Consider the following 15,039-nt stretch of genomic DNA (forward strand, 5'->3'; position numbering starts at 1 on the left):
ATTTCTTTCATTCCTGTGAAAGGTCTAAAGGGTTAAAACACTTTCTGAATGCTGTTTTGAATACTTTGAGGGGTGCAGTTTTTAAAATGGGGTGACTTTTTGGGAGTTTATAATATATAAGGCCCTCAAAGCCACTTCAGAACTGAACTGCCCCCTGTAAAAATAGCCTTTTGAAATTTTCTTGAAAATGTCAGAAATTGCTGCTAAAGTTCTAAGCCTTGTAACGTCCTAGAAAAATAAAAGTATGTTCAAAAAATGTTGCCAAACTAAAGTAGACATATGGGGGATGTTAATTAGCAACAATTTTGTGTGTTATAACTGCCTGTCTTACAAGCAGATACATTTAAATTGATAAAAATGCTATTTTTTGCAATTTTTCACTATATTTTGGTGTTTTTCACAATTAAATACTGAATGTATCGACCAAATTTTACCACTATCTTAAAGTCCAATGCGTCACGAGAAAACAATCTCAGAATCGCTTGGATAGGTACAAGCATTCCGACGTTATTACCACATGTCAGATTTAAAAATGAGGCTCGTTCAGGAAGGTCAAAAGTAGCTAAAGAGGGAAGGGGTTAAGCGCCGCGGCCAAAAAACGCAGCGAAATACGCTTTCTCTGCCTCCCATTGATGTCAATGGCAGGTCAGAGATGTAAATGCTCGAAGATAGGGCATGTCCCTTATTTTTCCCACGAGCTATGTTTTCTGCGCACGGGAAAAAAACACATCCGCCTCCCATTAAAATTAATGGGAGGCATTTTCGGCTGTTTTTTGGTGCATTTTCCGACGCGGTTTCCGCGTCAAAAAACGTGTTAAAAGTCTCTGTGTGAACTGACCCTTAGAATTGATCTGGCTTGGGACTCTGGGACAAATCTTTCTACCTCGTGGAGATTTTAGACCTTTTGCAGGCCAGTGTATATAGATCTATTATATATTTACTATGTATATATTGGTTACCAGGTAGAGACATATAATAGATATAACTGTACAGCAAATGGTTAAATTGCTATAATTGGGGTGTGAACAACACAAGCGCACATAATTATATACACACAGTTGTTATCGAGTAGAGACATAATATGTATATACACACAGGGGTAGGGCAGATGTTAGTTTAAGGTCTACAGCAAAAAAATGAAACCGTCTACATGCTTAAAAAAGCACTCCCATGAAAATTTGTATTGCTTTGCCCGTTTGTAATAGCATATACATGTAAAAGATGCCTATTTATTTGTTTACCGAGAGCCTAGTTTTCAACACACAGGCTCAGAATGTGAGTCTCATAGACTTACATAGAGAAACTGGCTTCCAGTCCACACATAAAACGCCATGTGAATTGACCAACCAGATTAGAATTTAAATTACGTGACCGCACATCGGAGCCAAATGGAGCCTGTGTTTTGAAAACTAGACGCTCGGTGAGCAAATAAATAGCATATACATGTACAAGATGCCCATTACAAACGGGCAAATCAATAAAAAATTTCATGGGGGTGCTTCTTTAAAGAGGCTCTGTCACCAGTTTAAAACTGTCCTATCTTCTACCTAATCTAATAGGCGCTTTAATGTAGATAAGTAATGTGGTTAAAAAATGTTTATTTTTGACAAAGTTATGAGCATTTTAAGGGTATGTGCACACGTAAACTGCATTTACGTCTGAAATTACGGACCTGTTTTCAGGAGAAAACAGCTCCGTAATTTCAGACGTAATTGCTCGTACTCGCATTTTGTGAGGCGTCATTGACGGCCGTAATTTAAAGCTGCTCTTCACTGAATTCAATGAAAAACGGCTCAAATTACGTCCAAAGAAGTGTCCTGCACTTCTTTGACGAGGCAGTCATTTTACGCGTCAGCGTTTGACAGCTGTCAAACGACGATGCGTAAATTACAGGTCGTCGGCACAGTACGTCGGCAAACCCATTCAGATGAATGGGCAGATGTTTGCCGACGTATTGGAGCCGTATTTTCAGGTGTAAATCGAGGCATAATACGCCTCGTTTACGCCTGAAAATAGGTCGTGTGAACCCAGCCTTAGTGTTATGCAAATTTGTTCTTAATGCCCAAGTGGACGTTTTTTAATCTTGACCAAGTGGGCTGTCACTTACTCCCGTAGTTCCTTCACTCAAGCGACTGTGGAATGACCGGACAAGCCACCGACGGCAGGCAAGCCATCAGCCCCCTGCTCCACTATAGTATTGAACTGTATCTGAGTCCTGAGGATGCAGCTACAGTTGACCATAAATGGACAGAGATGTCAGGGGCTTCTCCTGGAGTGGAATTCCCGGTCACAGCGTCAGCAACGCTGTGGACGGGGATTCCGCTTCAGGAGTTGGCCCTGATGTCACTGTCCATATATGGACAGAGACATCAAGCGCTACGTCCAGGAGCGGACTCCCCGGCCACACAGGGATTCCGCTCCTTCAGAGAGCTACAGTGCCGCTATGTACAGGAAGGGGGGGGGGGTGCTATCTAAAAGTGGGGCTGTGTGGCACTATCTACAGGGGGCATCTGTGAGTGGCGGGCTGATGATCATTTTAGTGAGAGTGGCGGGCTGATGGTCATTTTACTGTGAGTGGCGGGCTGATGGTCTTCAAGTGGTTTCCCCTCCTGACCTCCAATTGAAATTAATAGGAGGCAGAAAATACCTGCGTTTGTAGTGCTTTTTTGCCATTGTCTTTTGCATTAGCTTCAATGGCTTAAAAAAAACCCGCAAACAAGTGTGTTTATTTACAGGTACGGTCGTTGGACTACGTCAGATTCGAGGACTACTTTGATTATGGCGTTGTGTGGGGGGCTTTTATTTCAATAAAATATTTTTTCTGTGTTTTTACTTTTTTACACCTGCCTTAGTAGTGGTGGCAGTCTGATAGACCGCGTCCATTACTAAGAAGGGGTTTAGTGTTAGCCGATGAAGAGGTTAACACTTAGGTAATACAATCCTGTACCCGGTCATCTATAGCGAGGGCCGGGTACTGGGGCGGCCGCAGGCTAGTATTATTAGCCTGGGAAAGCCCGAAAGCAATGGCCCTTCCCAGCCAGGCAGCCACCTTTACAGTTATAATGGGTAAGCTACCATCATAATCACACTGTTATGCATCGCTTTATGGACTGACTTTCTCTTTTTAACATGATCTAACCGTCTAGATTACTAGATGTGGATGGGAGTTTGTATTACCTCCACTATTTGTTGCCAGCATACAACATTGTTTAACAAACAGAGCGTGCAACATTCTGTTTAATGCTGTGATAGTATGCAGTGTATAGCCATGTCCATCTAAGCTTGCTGCTACCGGGTGTCCACTAAACACACTGTGCAAAATCATCTTTGCTTTATATATATATATATATATATATATATATATATATATATATATATATATATATATATATATGTGTGTTTTATATTGTTTGTAATTAATAAAATTTATACCTATTATATTCAATTGGTGTTTAAAACACTCTTTTTCGCTGTAGGTCATTATTTAACAAGTGTGTGCGGTCCGTCAGCATAGGGTGATGCGGCCAGCACTGCATTAATATGCGCTCATAAGTGCAGCGCCGGCCGCATCACCTCATGCTGACCGTGCACGCACACTTGTTATCAGGAGCGGGGCAATGGCTGTAATATACAGAAGCAGCCCCGCTCTAACTACATTCATGTATTACAATACTAAGCTGTGCGGCCACACAGCTTAGTATCGAAATACATGAATTAACGTTATTGAACATTTACTTGCCTGTCCTGCTCTGCTCTGCCGTCGGAGTCTAAGACACGCCCACTATTTGCGGATTGGCCACAGCTGCTTACGTGAGCAGTTCTGGCCAATCCATTAACAGAGGGCTTACAGCCTAAGGCCTCATTCACACGACAGGGTCCGAGTGTCGGCCGGGAAAATCGGCCATTTTTGGCCGATTTTCCCGGCCGGTTTGCATCCGGTTTGCATCCGTTCCGATTCCGTTCCGGGCCGAGTTGCCGTTTTTACCGGCCGATTTGGACCCGATTTGCATCCGTTTTTTTCCCTGTCCGTTTTAAAATCGGATGAATTTCATTTAAATTTGTTGCCACACACAGCCCTTTGTAGATAATGCCACAGCCCCCCTGGTAGGTAATGCCACCCAGCCCCCTGGTAGGTAATGCACCCCAGCCCCCTGTAGGTAATGCCACCCAGCCCCCTGTAGGTGATGCCACACAGCCCCCTGTAGGTGATGCCACACAGCCCCCTGTAGGTGATTCCACACAGCCCCCTGTAGGTGATGCCACACAGCCCCCTGCAGGCGATGCCACCCTGCCCCCTGCAGGCGATGCCACCCAGCCCCATGTAGGAATACCACCCTGTCCCCTGTAGGTAATGCCACCCAGCTCCCTGTAGGTAATGCCACCCACCCTGCCCCCTGTAGGTGATGCCACCAACCCTGCCCCCTGTAGGTGATGCCACCCAGCTCCCTGTAGGTGATGCCAACCACCCTGCCCCCTGTAGGTGATGCCACCCACCCTGCCCCCTGTAGGTGATGCCACCCAGCCCCCTGTAGGTGATGCCACCAAGTCCCCTGTAGGTGATGCCACACAGCCCCCTGTAGGTGATGCCACACAGCCCCCTGTAGGTTGCACCCATCCCCCCCCCCTTCCAGGAGAAGTCACTGACTTCAATGTCCATATATGGACAGTGTAGTCACTGACTTCTCCTGAAGAGGAATTCCCTGCCACAGGTCGGGAATTCCGCTTCAGAAGTGAGTGACGTCACTGTGTCCATATATGGACAGTGTAGTCACTCACTTCTCCTGTAGCGGAAGTGAGCGACTTCGCTGTGTCCATATATGGACAGTGTAGTCACTCACTTCTCCTGTAGCGGAATCCCCGGCCATAGAGTCGGGGATTCCGCTGCAGAAGTGAGCGACTTCGCTGTGTCCATATATGGACAGTGTAGTCACTCACTTCTCCTGTAGCGGCATCCCCGGCCATAGAGTCGGGGATTCCGCTGCAGAAGTGCGTGACTTCGCTATGTCCATATATGGACAGTGTAGTCACGCACTTCTCCTGTAGCGGCATCCCCGGCCATAGAGTCGGGGATTCCACTGCAGAAGTGCGTGACTTCGCTGTGTCCATATATGGACAGTATAGTCACGCACTTCTCCTGTAGCGGAATCCCCAATCCCCGGCCGGGGATTTGGGATTCCGACTCCTACAGCGAGCGATAAAAGATCCTCCTCCTCCTCCTCACATGCACTCTGCACTGTGAGGATGAGGAGAAAGAGTGCGCGAGCGACGGTAGACCCGGCCATCACTCGGGACACATTCCGGTGATGGCCGTGTATTACCCGGCCCCATAGACCTCTATGGGAGCCGGGCGGCCGGGCACCCGGCCGAAAATAGAGCATGTCCTATTTTTTTGACGGCCGGTTTTGCCGGCCGTCAAAAAATCGGTCGTGTGAATAGCCCCATTAGGGGTCTATTATTCCTAAGGCAGCCGGGTGCTGGCCGATTTATGAACGGCCGGGAAACCCTGTCGTGTGAATCCCGCCTTAGGCCTCATTCACACGGCAGGGTTTCCCGGCCGGGTGCCGGCCGTTCATAAATCGGCCGGCACCCGGCTGCATTAGAAATAATAGACCCCTAATGGGGCTATTCACACGACCGCTTTTTGACGGCCGGAAAAACCGGCCGTCAAAAAATAGGACATGCTCTATCTTCGCCCGGGTACCCAGCCGCCCGGCTCCCATAGAAGTCTATGGGGCGGGTAATACATGGCCATCACCGGGATGTGTCCCGAGTGATGGTCGGGTTTTCCGGAGCTTGCGCTCTATCTCCTCCTCCTCACAGCGCAGAGTGCATGTGAGGAGGAGGAGTTTATGCCATTCTGACGAATGGCATCGCTGTACACTGTGTGGCAGGGCCGGGGTGTACAGCAGGTGGAAGGGAGCGCTGCGCTGGCTCCCTTCCCCTGCTTGAAAAGCACCCTGGCCCGGCGACACCTTCGATGGCGCCGCTAGCAGCTGCTGCGGCTGCTACTACTGTAGCGACGCCACTATAGCAGAGCAGGGAGGTATCTCCCCGCTCTGCTATGTGCTAGCCGCACTTTAGCTCCTTGAAGGAGCAGAATCCCCGTGTTTTCGGGGATTCCGCTCCTGGACAGAGCGCTTGATGTCTCTGTCCATATCTGGGCAGTGACATCAGGGGAAACTCCTGAAGCGGAATCCCCGAACACATGGGGATTCCCCTTCAGGAGTTGCCGCTGATGTCACTGTCCGGATCTGCCCGGCCCGGCACGGATGCAAAACTTAATGCAAACCGGCCGGGCAAAATGGCCGATTTTACCGGCCGACACTCGGGCTCGGGAACGACCCGGTCGTGTGAATCCCGCCTTAGAAGCGCAGCCCCCCTGCCCTTTGAGTGACCTGACCGCTGGTTGGTTAGGTCACAAGATACATTTTTAATAAAAAAATAAATAAAAGGATCCTGCAGCCACCCCCCCCCCCCTGCTGGATGCCCTGGGCACTGCATCCCCAGTGTCTAGTGGCAAATACGGCCCTGCGTCCACGATCTTGACAAAGTGCTGCTTTAGTACTGCATCTCCTTCAAAGTTTTTCCATGCACAACCCACATTCAGACTTTTAGAATAGGCAGTTGTCCCAGCAGTTCGACCCCCGGCAATCAGAAGGTGATGGTATATCGTAGCGATATGCAATCATTTTCTGTGATGGGAATAACCCTTTAAATTATTGTGGTACAATACATCTTCAATCCGAATCCTAAAACAAAAATTATCTGTTCTGACAGTGAATGTTGTTGATTGCAAAAATCATGTGATCCTTTACATTAGGTAACTAAACTAGTGGTAAATTCTTTATTAACAATAGCTTCAACTTCATGTCTTCTGCTGATCAGCTACAATTTTCAAACACCTGAGCAATAAAACGTTGTATGCCAGAAACTGGATTATCTGGATTTTATTAATAGCTCACAATACATTAGTCTACACCCCACTCTTCTGAACAAAGGAACTTGGCAGCATCTCAGTTAGCTAGGGGTCAGAAATGAAAAATGCTATTGTACAATGTTTTTACTTCCAGATGAGCAGATTTACCCTTTAAATGCCCACTATTCCTAAGGATGTTTTCTAGTTCATGTTTTTTATACCTTCATTTTTATAGAAACAGGTGGCAATAATGTGTCAGTGGAGATACCATATGGAAAAATATAGTGTACATATTGTACATGGCTGTATCCTGTATGTCATGTCACCTAATCTGTTACATTTCGTTGGCATAGTTTAAAGGACAGGCCAATTTGAGTTTTTTCATTTTCGTTCCCCCCCCGCCTTCCAAAAGCCATAACTTTTTCTATTTCTTTGTCGACATAGCCATTAGAGGGCTTGTTTTTTGCGGGACAAGTTGTAGTAATGGCACCATTTATTGTACCCCATAATGTATTGGAAATCTGAAAAAATAATTATTGGGTGAAATGGGCAAATACAGCGATTGCACAATTTTTTTGGGGTTTTTGTATTTACGGCGTTCATCAGGCGGTAAAAACAACATATTCACCTTAATTTTTCAGGTTGATATGATTACGCCCATACCAAATTTATATGTTTTGTTTTACGTTTTACTACTTTTAAAAAAAATAAAACTATTTGCTAAAAATAAAAAAAAAGTTTTGTGTCGCCTTATTCTGAGAAAGAGATCAGCAGCACATCACAGTCCCAGAGAAACTCATGAGGGGCATTGAACAGGAGAAAGTTTCAATCTCTGCAGGCAGTGTCGAGTCGTAGCCAGTCCAACTCCAAATAGACACAAAAAAGGTAGAGAGACCGCAGCACACACAGTTATCAAAGTATGCTGTGATAACTGTGTGTGCTGCGGTCTCTCTACCTTTTTTGTGGCCATATTCTGAAAGCCATAACTTTTTTCTTTTTCCATCAATTTAGAGGTGTGAGGGCTAAAATTTTGCAGGGCGAGCTGTAGTTTTCACCGATATCATTTTGGGGTACATGCAACTTTTTGATCACTTTTTATTCCTTTTTTTTTTAGCGCTAAGGTGACCAAAAAACAGCAATTTGCATGTTTTATATATATATTTTTTTACGTCGTTCACTTAGCGGGTTAAGTAACACTATACTGTGATAGTTCGGACTTTTACGAATGCGGCGATACCAGTTATGTTAACTTTTATTTTTTTTAATATTGCTTTAGGGATAAAATGGGAAAAGGTTTTTTCTCTTAACTTTTGATATCTTTTTTTTGGAACATTATAAAAATCGTTATTTAACAATTTTTAATTTTTTTTATTAGTCCCCCTAGGAGACTTGAAGCAGCGCTCGTTGGATCGCTTGCATGATATAATGCAATACTAATGTATTGCAGTATATCGTGATACGGACAGTCTCCTTTGAAGCCCTGCCAGAGGCAGGGCTTCAAAGGAGTACATAGATGGCAGACCTGGGGGCCTTTATTAGGCCCCTAGGCTGCCATAACAACCATTGTAAATGGCCGATCGCACCGCACGGGGGGGGGGCGGGGCGCGATGCCGTGTTTGAGGGGGCGCCCCCCTGATTCTAACAATTTAAATGCCACGGTCGCAATTGACCGCGGCATTTAAGACGTTAAACAGGCGGAATCGAAGTGATCTTTGATTCCGCCCATTGCAGTGAGGTGTTGGCTGTATAACACAGCCGTCACCCGCTCACGGCTGAGCTCGCTCCATACTTCCCCTTAAAGACATACCGCGTACTAGTACGTGGTATGTCGTTAAGGGGTTAAAAATTACCTGTCTCCTCCCCTGGCATGTCTGTTCTATCGAATACTTGTATTCCCTATTAGGGTATGTTCACACGGCAACGCCAAATACGTCTGAAATTACAGAGCTATTTTCAGGCGAAAACAGCTCCTGAATTTCAGACGTTTTGACAAGTGCATGCGTTTTTCGCTGAGTCCATTACTGACATAATTGGAGCTGTTTTTCAATGGAGTAAATGAAAAACGGCTCCAATTACGTCCCAAGAAGTGACATGCACTTCTTTGAGGCGGGCGTCTTTTTACGCGCTGTCTTTGGACAGCGGCGCATAAAAATACACCTCATCTGCACAGAACACCGTAAGACCCATTGAATTCAATGGGCAGATGTTTGCAGACGGTTTGGGGCCGTTTTTTCGGGCGTAATTCGAGGCGTAAAACACCTGAATTACGTCCGTAAATAGGGCGTGTGCACATACCCTAAGGGTATGTGCACACGACCAATTTTCAGGCGTAATGGAGGCGTTTTATGCCTCGAATTACGCCTGAAAAGACGGCTCCAATACGTCGGCAAACATCTGCCCATTGCTTGCAATGGGTCTTACGATGTTCTGTGCAGACGAGCTGTCATTTTACACGTCGCTGTCAAAATAACGGCTCGTCATAAGAAGTGCAGGACAATTCTTGGGACATTTTTGGAGCCGTGCTCTCATAGACTCCAATGAAAACAGCTCCAAAAACGGCCGTAGAAAACGCAGCGAAAAACGCCGCAAAATACGCGAGTTGCTCAAAAAACTTCTGAAAATCAGGAGCTGTTTTCCCTTGAAAACAGCTCCGCATTTTGTGACGTTTTTGACTCTGCGTGTGAAAATACCCTAAGGGTATGTTCACACGCATTATTTTCAGGTGTATTTCGGGGCGTTTACACCTCGAAAAACGCCTGAAAAAACAAAAGCGGAACACCTACAAACATCTGCCCATTGAAATCAATGGGAAAAACAGCATTTAGTTCATATGGGGTGTCTTTTTAGGCTGGGCTCATACAACCTATTTTCAGGCGTAAATTATGCCTCGATTTACGCCTGAAAATACGGCTCCAATACGTCGGCAAATATCTGCCCATTCATTTGAATGGGTTTGCCAACATACTGTGCCGACGACCTGTAATTTACGCGTCGTCGATTGACAGCTGTCAAACGACGACGCGTAAAATGACTGCCTCGTCAAAGAAGTGCAGGACACTTCTTTGGACGTAATTTGAGCCGTTTTTCATTAAATTCAAGAACAGCTCTAAATTACGGTCGTCAATGACGCCTCTCAAAATGCGAGGACGAGCAAATACGTCTGAAATTACGGAGCTGTTTTCTTCTGAAAACAGCTCTGTAATTTCAGTCGTAACGGACGCTGCCGTGTGCACATACCCTTAGGCTGGGTTCACACGACCTATTTTCAGGCATAAACGAGGCATATTATGCCTCGATTTACGCCTGAAAATAGGGCTACAATACGTCGGCAAACATATGCCCATTCATTTGAATGGGTTTGCCGACGTACTGTGCAGACGACCTGTAATTTACGCGTCGTCGTTTGACAGCTGTCAAACGACGACGCGTAAATTGACTGCCTCGGCAATGAATTACACTTCTTTGCAACGTAATTTGAGACGTTCTTCATTGAAGTCAATGAAGAGCAGCTCAAGATTTACGAGCGTCAAAGACGCCTCGCATAATGCAAGGAGCTTTTACGTCTGAAACGATGCAGCTGTTTTCTCCTGAAAACAGTCTGTCTTTTCAGACGTAAAAGGTAGCTAGCGTGTGCACATACCCTAACGAGCGTCACAGACGCCTCGCATAATGCGAGGAGGAGTTTTTACGTCTGAAACAAGGCAGCTGTTTTCTCCTGAAATAATGTAATAAAAAAAAAAAAATCATACTTACATTCCTCCTGTCCGGCCTCCAGCGATGACGTTCAATCCATGTCGCCTCGACAGCCAATCACAGGCTGCCGGGCACTCGGCAGCCAATCACAGGCTGCCGCGGCCTCGGCAGCCAATCACAGGCTGCCGCACCCTCGGCAGCCAATCACAGGCTGCCGCGGCCTCGGCAGCCAATCACAGGCTGCCGCGCCCTCGGCAGCCAATCACAGGCTGCCGCGTCACAAAAGAAGGTCGGACTGGAGGAAGAAGAGGGACTCGTCACCAAAACAACGACCGGGTACGTATGAAATGCTTTTTATTTTATTTTTAATCAGCAGCCTCTTTTCTCTATCAGTTATTGATAGAGACAAGAGGCTGCCGATTAGTGTAATATTTTTGTCATGTTTTTCTGCCCGCCCGGCGGTTGCTAGGCAACGGCTCCGTCACACACGGACGGCACACGGATGCCTTCCGTGTGCCTTCAGTTTTTTTGACGGCCCCATTGACTTGCATGGGCCTCACGGTCACGGAATCCCGGACCAAAGTAGGACATGCTCTACTTTGGAACGGAAAGGAGCAACGGACCGTCAAAAAAACTGAGGTGTGCATGGCCCCATTGAAATTAATGGGTTCAGGGTGCTATCAGTGACAAAAATGGATAGCACCCTGAAGAAAAAAACGGAAGTGTGCATGAGGCCTTACAGCTCCGAACCCCTGACACAGTTGGGCCACTCCTTGTTCTCCTTCCTAAAGAAGGCAAAGAAGTCAATTAAGATATATTACAAAGTGGCTATTTTTATATATTACTAGAAAAAGTACCTGGCCCTGCCCGTGTATAACGTGTCGGTCTGTCTGTTTGTGTGTTCATTGGATTTGTTTCAAGGGTGCCCAGGAGGCTAATTCATGCCCTCGCATTTTCTTGGTTTACGAGGAAATCGCTAGTAGCCCTATATACCCCGGCAGTTACACACTGTTTATTTCAATTTTAACTTCCTAAATACCTAACAGCTAAACTGGTAGGAAATGGAGTTATAAGACTGTGACAGAGCCTGTTGATTAACAACATTGGCAGTTTTATTACCAGTTGGCCATAGACTATGATTGGATCACAATTGAAAACAGCCTCATGCATGAAAGCCACACATTAGCACGCTGAACACGATGTGCTCTATCAGCTTGCTTTCTAGCCTTTTTTTCGGGCAGGAGTCTCTGCGCTTTTCAGAGCCACTTGTCTGATCTGTTGCGGAGAAAGCCTGAGTTTTACTGAGGAGTTTCAGCGGCTCGAGCAGCAATATGACGGATTTGATCAGCTTGCAGTTGGGCAAGAGGACTCTCTGCGGCTAGTAACGCAGTTTTCCTCCTGGCCATCAGTAATCTGATTGGTTGCTATGGGTAACCGCTCCCCTGTACCTTCCCATCTAGGATTATCTTGTAAAGTGCACTACCTACTACTGCCAGATAAAAACATCTTTACTATAAAAGCGAATGTCTGTATTCGCTTTTATAGTATTGGATCTTGATCATGTGATAATGGCTGATAACAGAGAACAGCAGCAAGGTCGGGACCTTTACGAAAACTTTATTGAACCCCTGATGTACCTACGTGCCAAATTTGGGATCGAATAGTTCAGGTGTTTGGATGCCTATAGGGGACGACAAACAGACATTCACTATAATGGCTGATAACAGACATTTACGAAAACCTTCCCGGACACCCGCTGTACCTATGTGCCAACTTTGGGGTAAAATGGTTCAGGCATTTGGATGCCTATAGAGGACAAACAGACATTCACTTTTATAATATAGAATAGCAGAGTTATCCGGCTTCACACTGGTCCATTTGTTTGTCGTTTATATATAATTTCCTACTGCTATGAAGCCAATATATGCAATAAAGTCCAAGTGCAGGGTTCCATTTTGGAGGCATGACTTGTCTGAAAGGGGTTCAATTTATGAGAATGCTGAAATACACGGGCTTGGTTCTGTTGAGAGATTTCAGCAGCTCGGGCAGCAGCCATGCGCTTTGCCACAGGAGTCTTTCGTCTAAGTGCAGGGTTCCTTTTTGGTGGCATGACTGGTAAGAAAGGGTTTCAATTCATGAGAATACTCAAATCCAGTATAGGTAGTTTGTTTACAGTGAGTAACACGTCAAGTAAAGAAAAATGGCTTGGTTGTTATGGAAACCTGGTCTAAAACTCTGTGTATGTGAGTGAGGCTAAGAATAAAGGACCTGCAAGCTTCTATTGGCTAATACAGGTCATCTGATGTGATATGGAGGAAGGTCCCTGATGTGGAAGCCAGTGGTGTCATATATGCTTTTGTAAATATGTAGAGGTCCTAGGGAGCTGAAACCCGGTCTAAACCTTCTGAAGCGCGTGATTTACTTATGTGCCAAATTTGGTGCAGATCGGTACAGTCGTTTGGCTGTGCATAAAGAACAGACAACAGAAAGAGAGAGAGAGAGAGAGAGATAGCCATCGGCTCCAACTTGTCTAATGGTCAACTTGCGCTTTAACTAAAGTAGAATCCTTTTTATTATTGTATGTATATGTAGAGTAAAGAAAGAGAGCGGCACTCACCCGGTTTGACGTTTTCTTGACATTTCTCAAGCCTTGAGAAAGCATGTCTACGCGAAACAACTGTTCTCTGTTATAGTCTCCGTCTATAATCATTTTTTTAAGCAATAAAGTAAGAAGAAAACGTCAAACTGGGTGAGAGCTGGTCTCTTTCTTTACTCATCATATACATTTGATGGACTTGTGTGTTTAAGCTGAGCTCCTCCCTTGACCAGCACCGTATTGCCCGTCTGAGCGCCAAAGCAGAAATCTGCCATACGTCTGAAGGACTATTAACCAAAGCATTACCGTACTGCTCATTGTGTTGCCCTTTTAATATTGCAGTTCAAGTTGCTCTGCAAAGAGTCATTGTGCACTGTTTAAATGATCAAGATATTGAATTACAAATTTGTATTTTGGCAGATCAATATAAACTAGAACAATTTGATAACCTTATTAAATTTTATTTAATTTGATATTAGCTAATGTTGACAAGATTTTTGGCCATCTATTAACTTGTTTAGTAAATAAAAAGACAACACAATAGAGAACATGATAGAATGATTATATTGGACATTCCATTCTCTCTTGCGGTTAAAGGCAACCTGCCTCTAGGTTAGGTATGAAGTGCAATAATTTATTGGAGGAACTTAAGTGGTTCAATTAGAGAGCACTAATGGTGCGGACTAAAACGCTTATATAAATGGAGAACATAGTATTGAGCAGTTCAAATACAATAACTTTGTGATATCCTGATGATTGATACCAAATAAGAAGCTCAACACTGCTACATCTGTAAAAAAGTCAATAATCAATAATAAAGGTATATTAGCCATTTTATTATATTATATCTCACTCTTCAATCTTATTACTCTGTAAAAAAAACCTCTTTAATTTCATTGTCATTAGAAATAAGTACCAAAAATACTTACTTTGTTTACAGAGGTAGCAGATCTGAGCTTTTCATTTGGCATCAATCATCAGGATATCATGTCCCCCATTTACATAAATGTTTTAGTGCTGTTGTAATTAAATATTTTGATCATTTAAACAGTGTACAATAACTCTATTCAGAGCAAGTTCACCAATAGACAAGATGTGTTTGATGACTATAAAATAGAAAAAAAACCAAAACAAAACACTTTGTAATATATCTTATTTGCCTCCTTTTTTATGTTTCAATGCTGGATGTATTTGCTACTGGTGTACAGAATTCTGTGGTTATGTTATGGCAGGAAGAAGGGGAAGGGGATAGTGAGCCCTAATCTACCCACCGCCCTGTCCCTGCCTACTTGCAACAACACGCCCTAGGCGACGGGGTACAACTGGGCGGCGGTCCCTACGCTGACTAAGTGCAAGGGAATACAAACAGGGAACAAGCAAGGGAAGGGGCAGTAGCCCACGGAACACCGTGAGGAAACCAGAGTGGTCAACGAGCCAGTCAGAATCAGGATGTCCCGAAGTATACGGACGCAGAGCAAGGAGCAGGAAGCAAGCCGGGGTCAGAGCGAAGCAGGATAAGCGGAAGCTGTAGCAAGGCTGAAGCAAGGCAGAAGCAGGCTGGAGCAAGGCTGTAGCAGGGCCAGGAAACCAGGAAGAATCACAAGCAATGAGGAAGAGAAAACGGCAGGTATAAATGGACCGGGGGCGGAGCTAACTCCGACTGACCAGGCCGCGATAGGCTCTCCCACTCCTGAGCCTGCCACCCTGATTGGTGGGAGCCGGAGTCAGTCTAAGAGATCCGGCCTCAGGTGTCGATTGATTAATCCTGGGAGTATCCACAGACGTAGTGCCTGGCAGATCCTTTACAGTACCCCCCCTTTTATGAGGGGCCACC

The sequence above is a fragment of the Rhinoderma darwinii genome, chromosome 1 (assembly GCF_050947455.1).
Source record: "Rhinoderma darwinii isolate aRhiDar2 chromosome 1, aRhiDar2.hap1, whole genome shotgun sequence".
NCBI classification, from domain to species: Eukaryota; Metazoa; Chordata; class Amphibia; order Anura; family Rhinodermatidae; genus Rhinoderma; species Rhinoderma darwinii.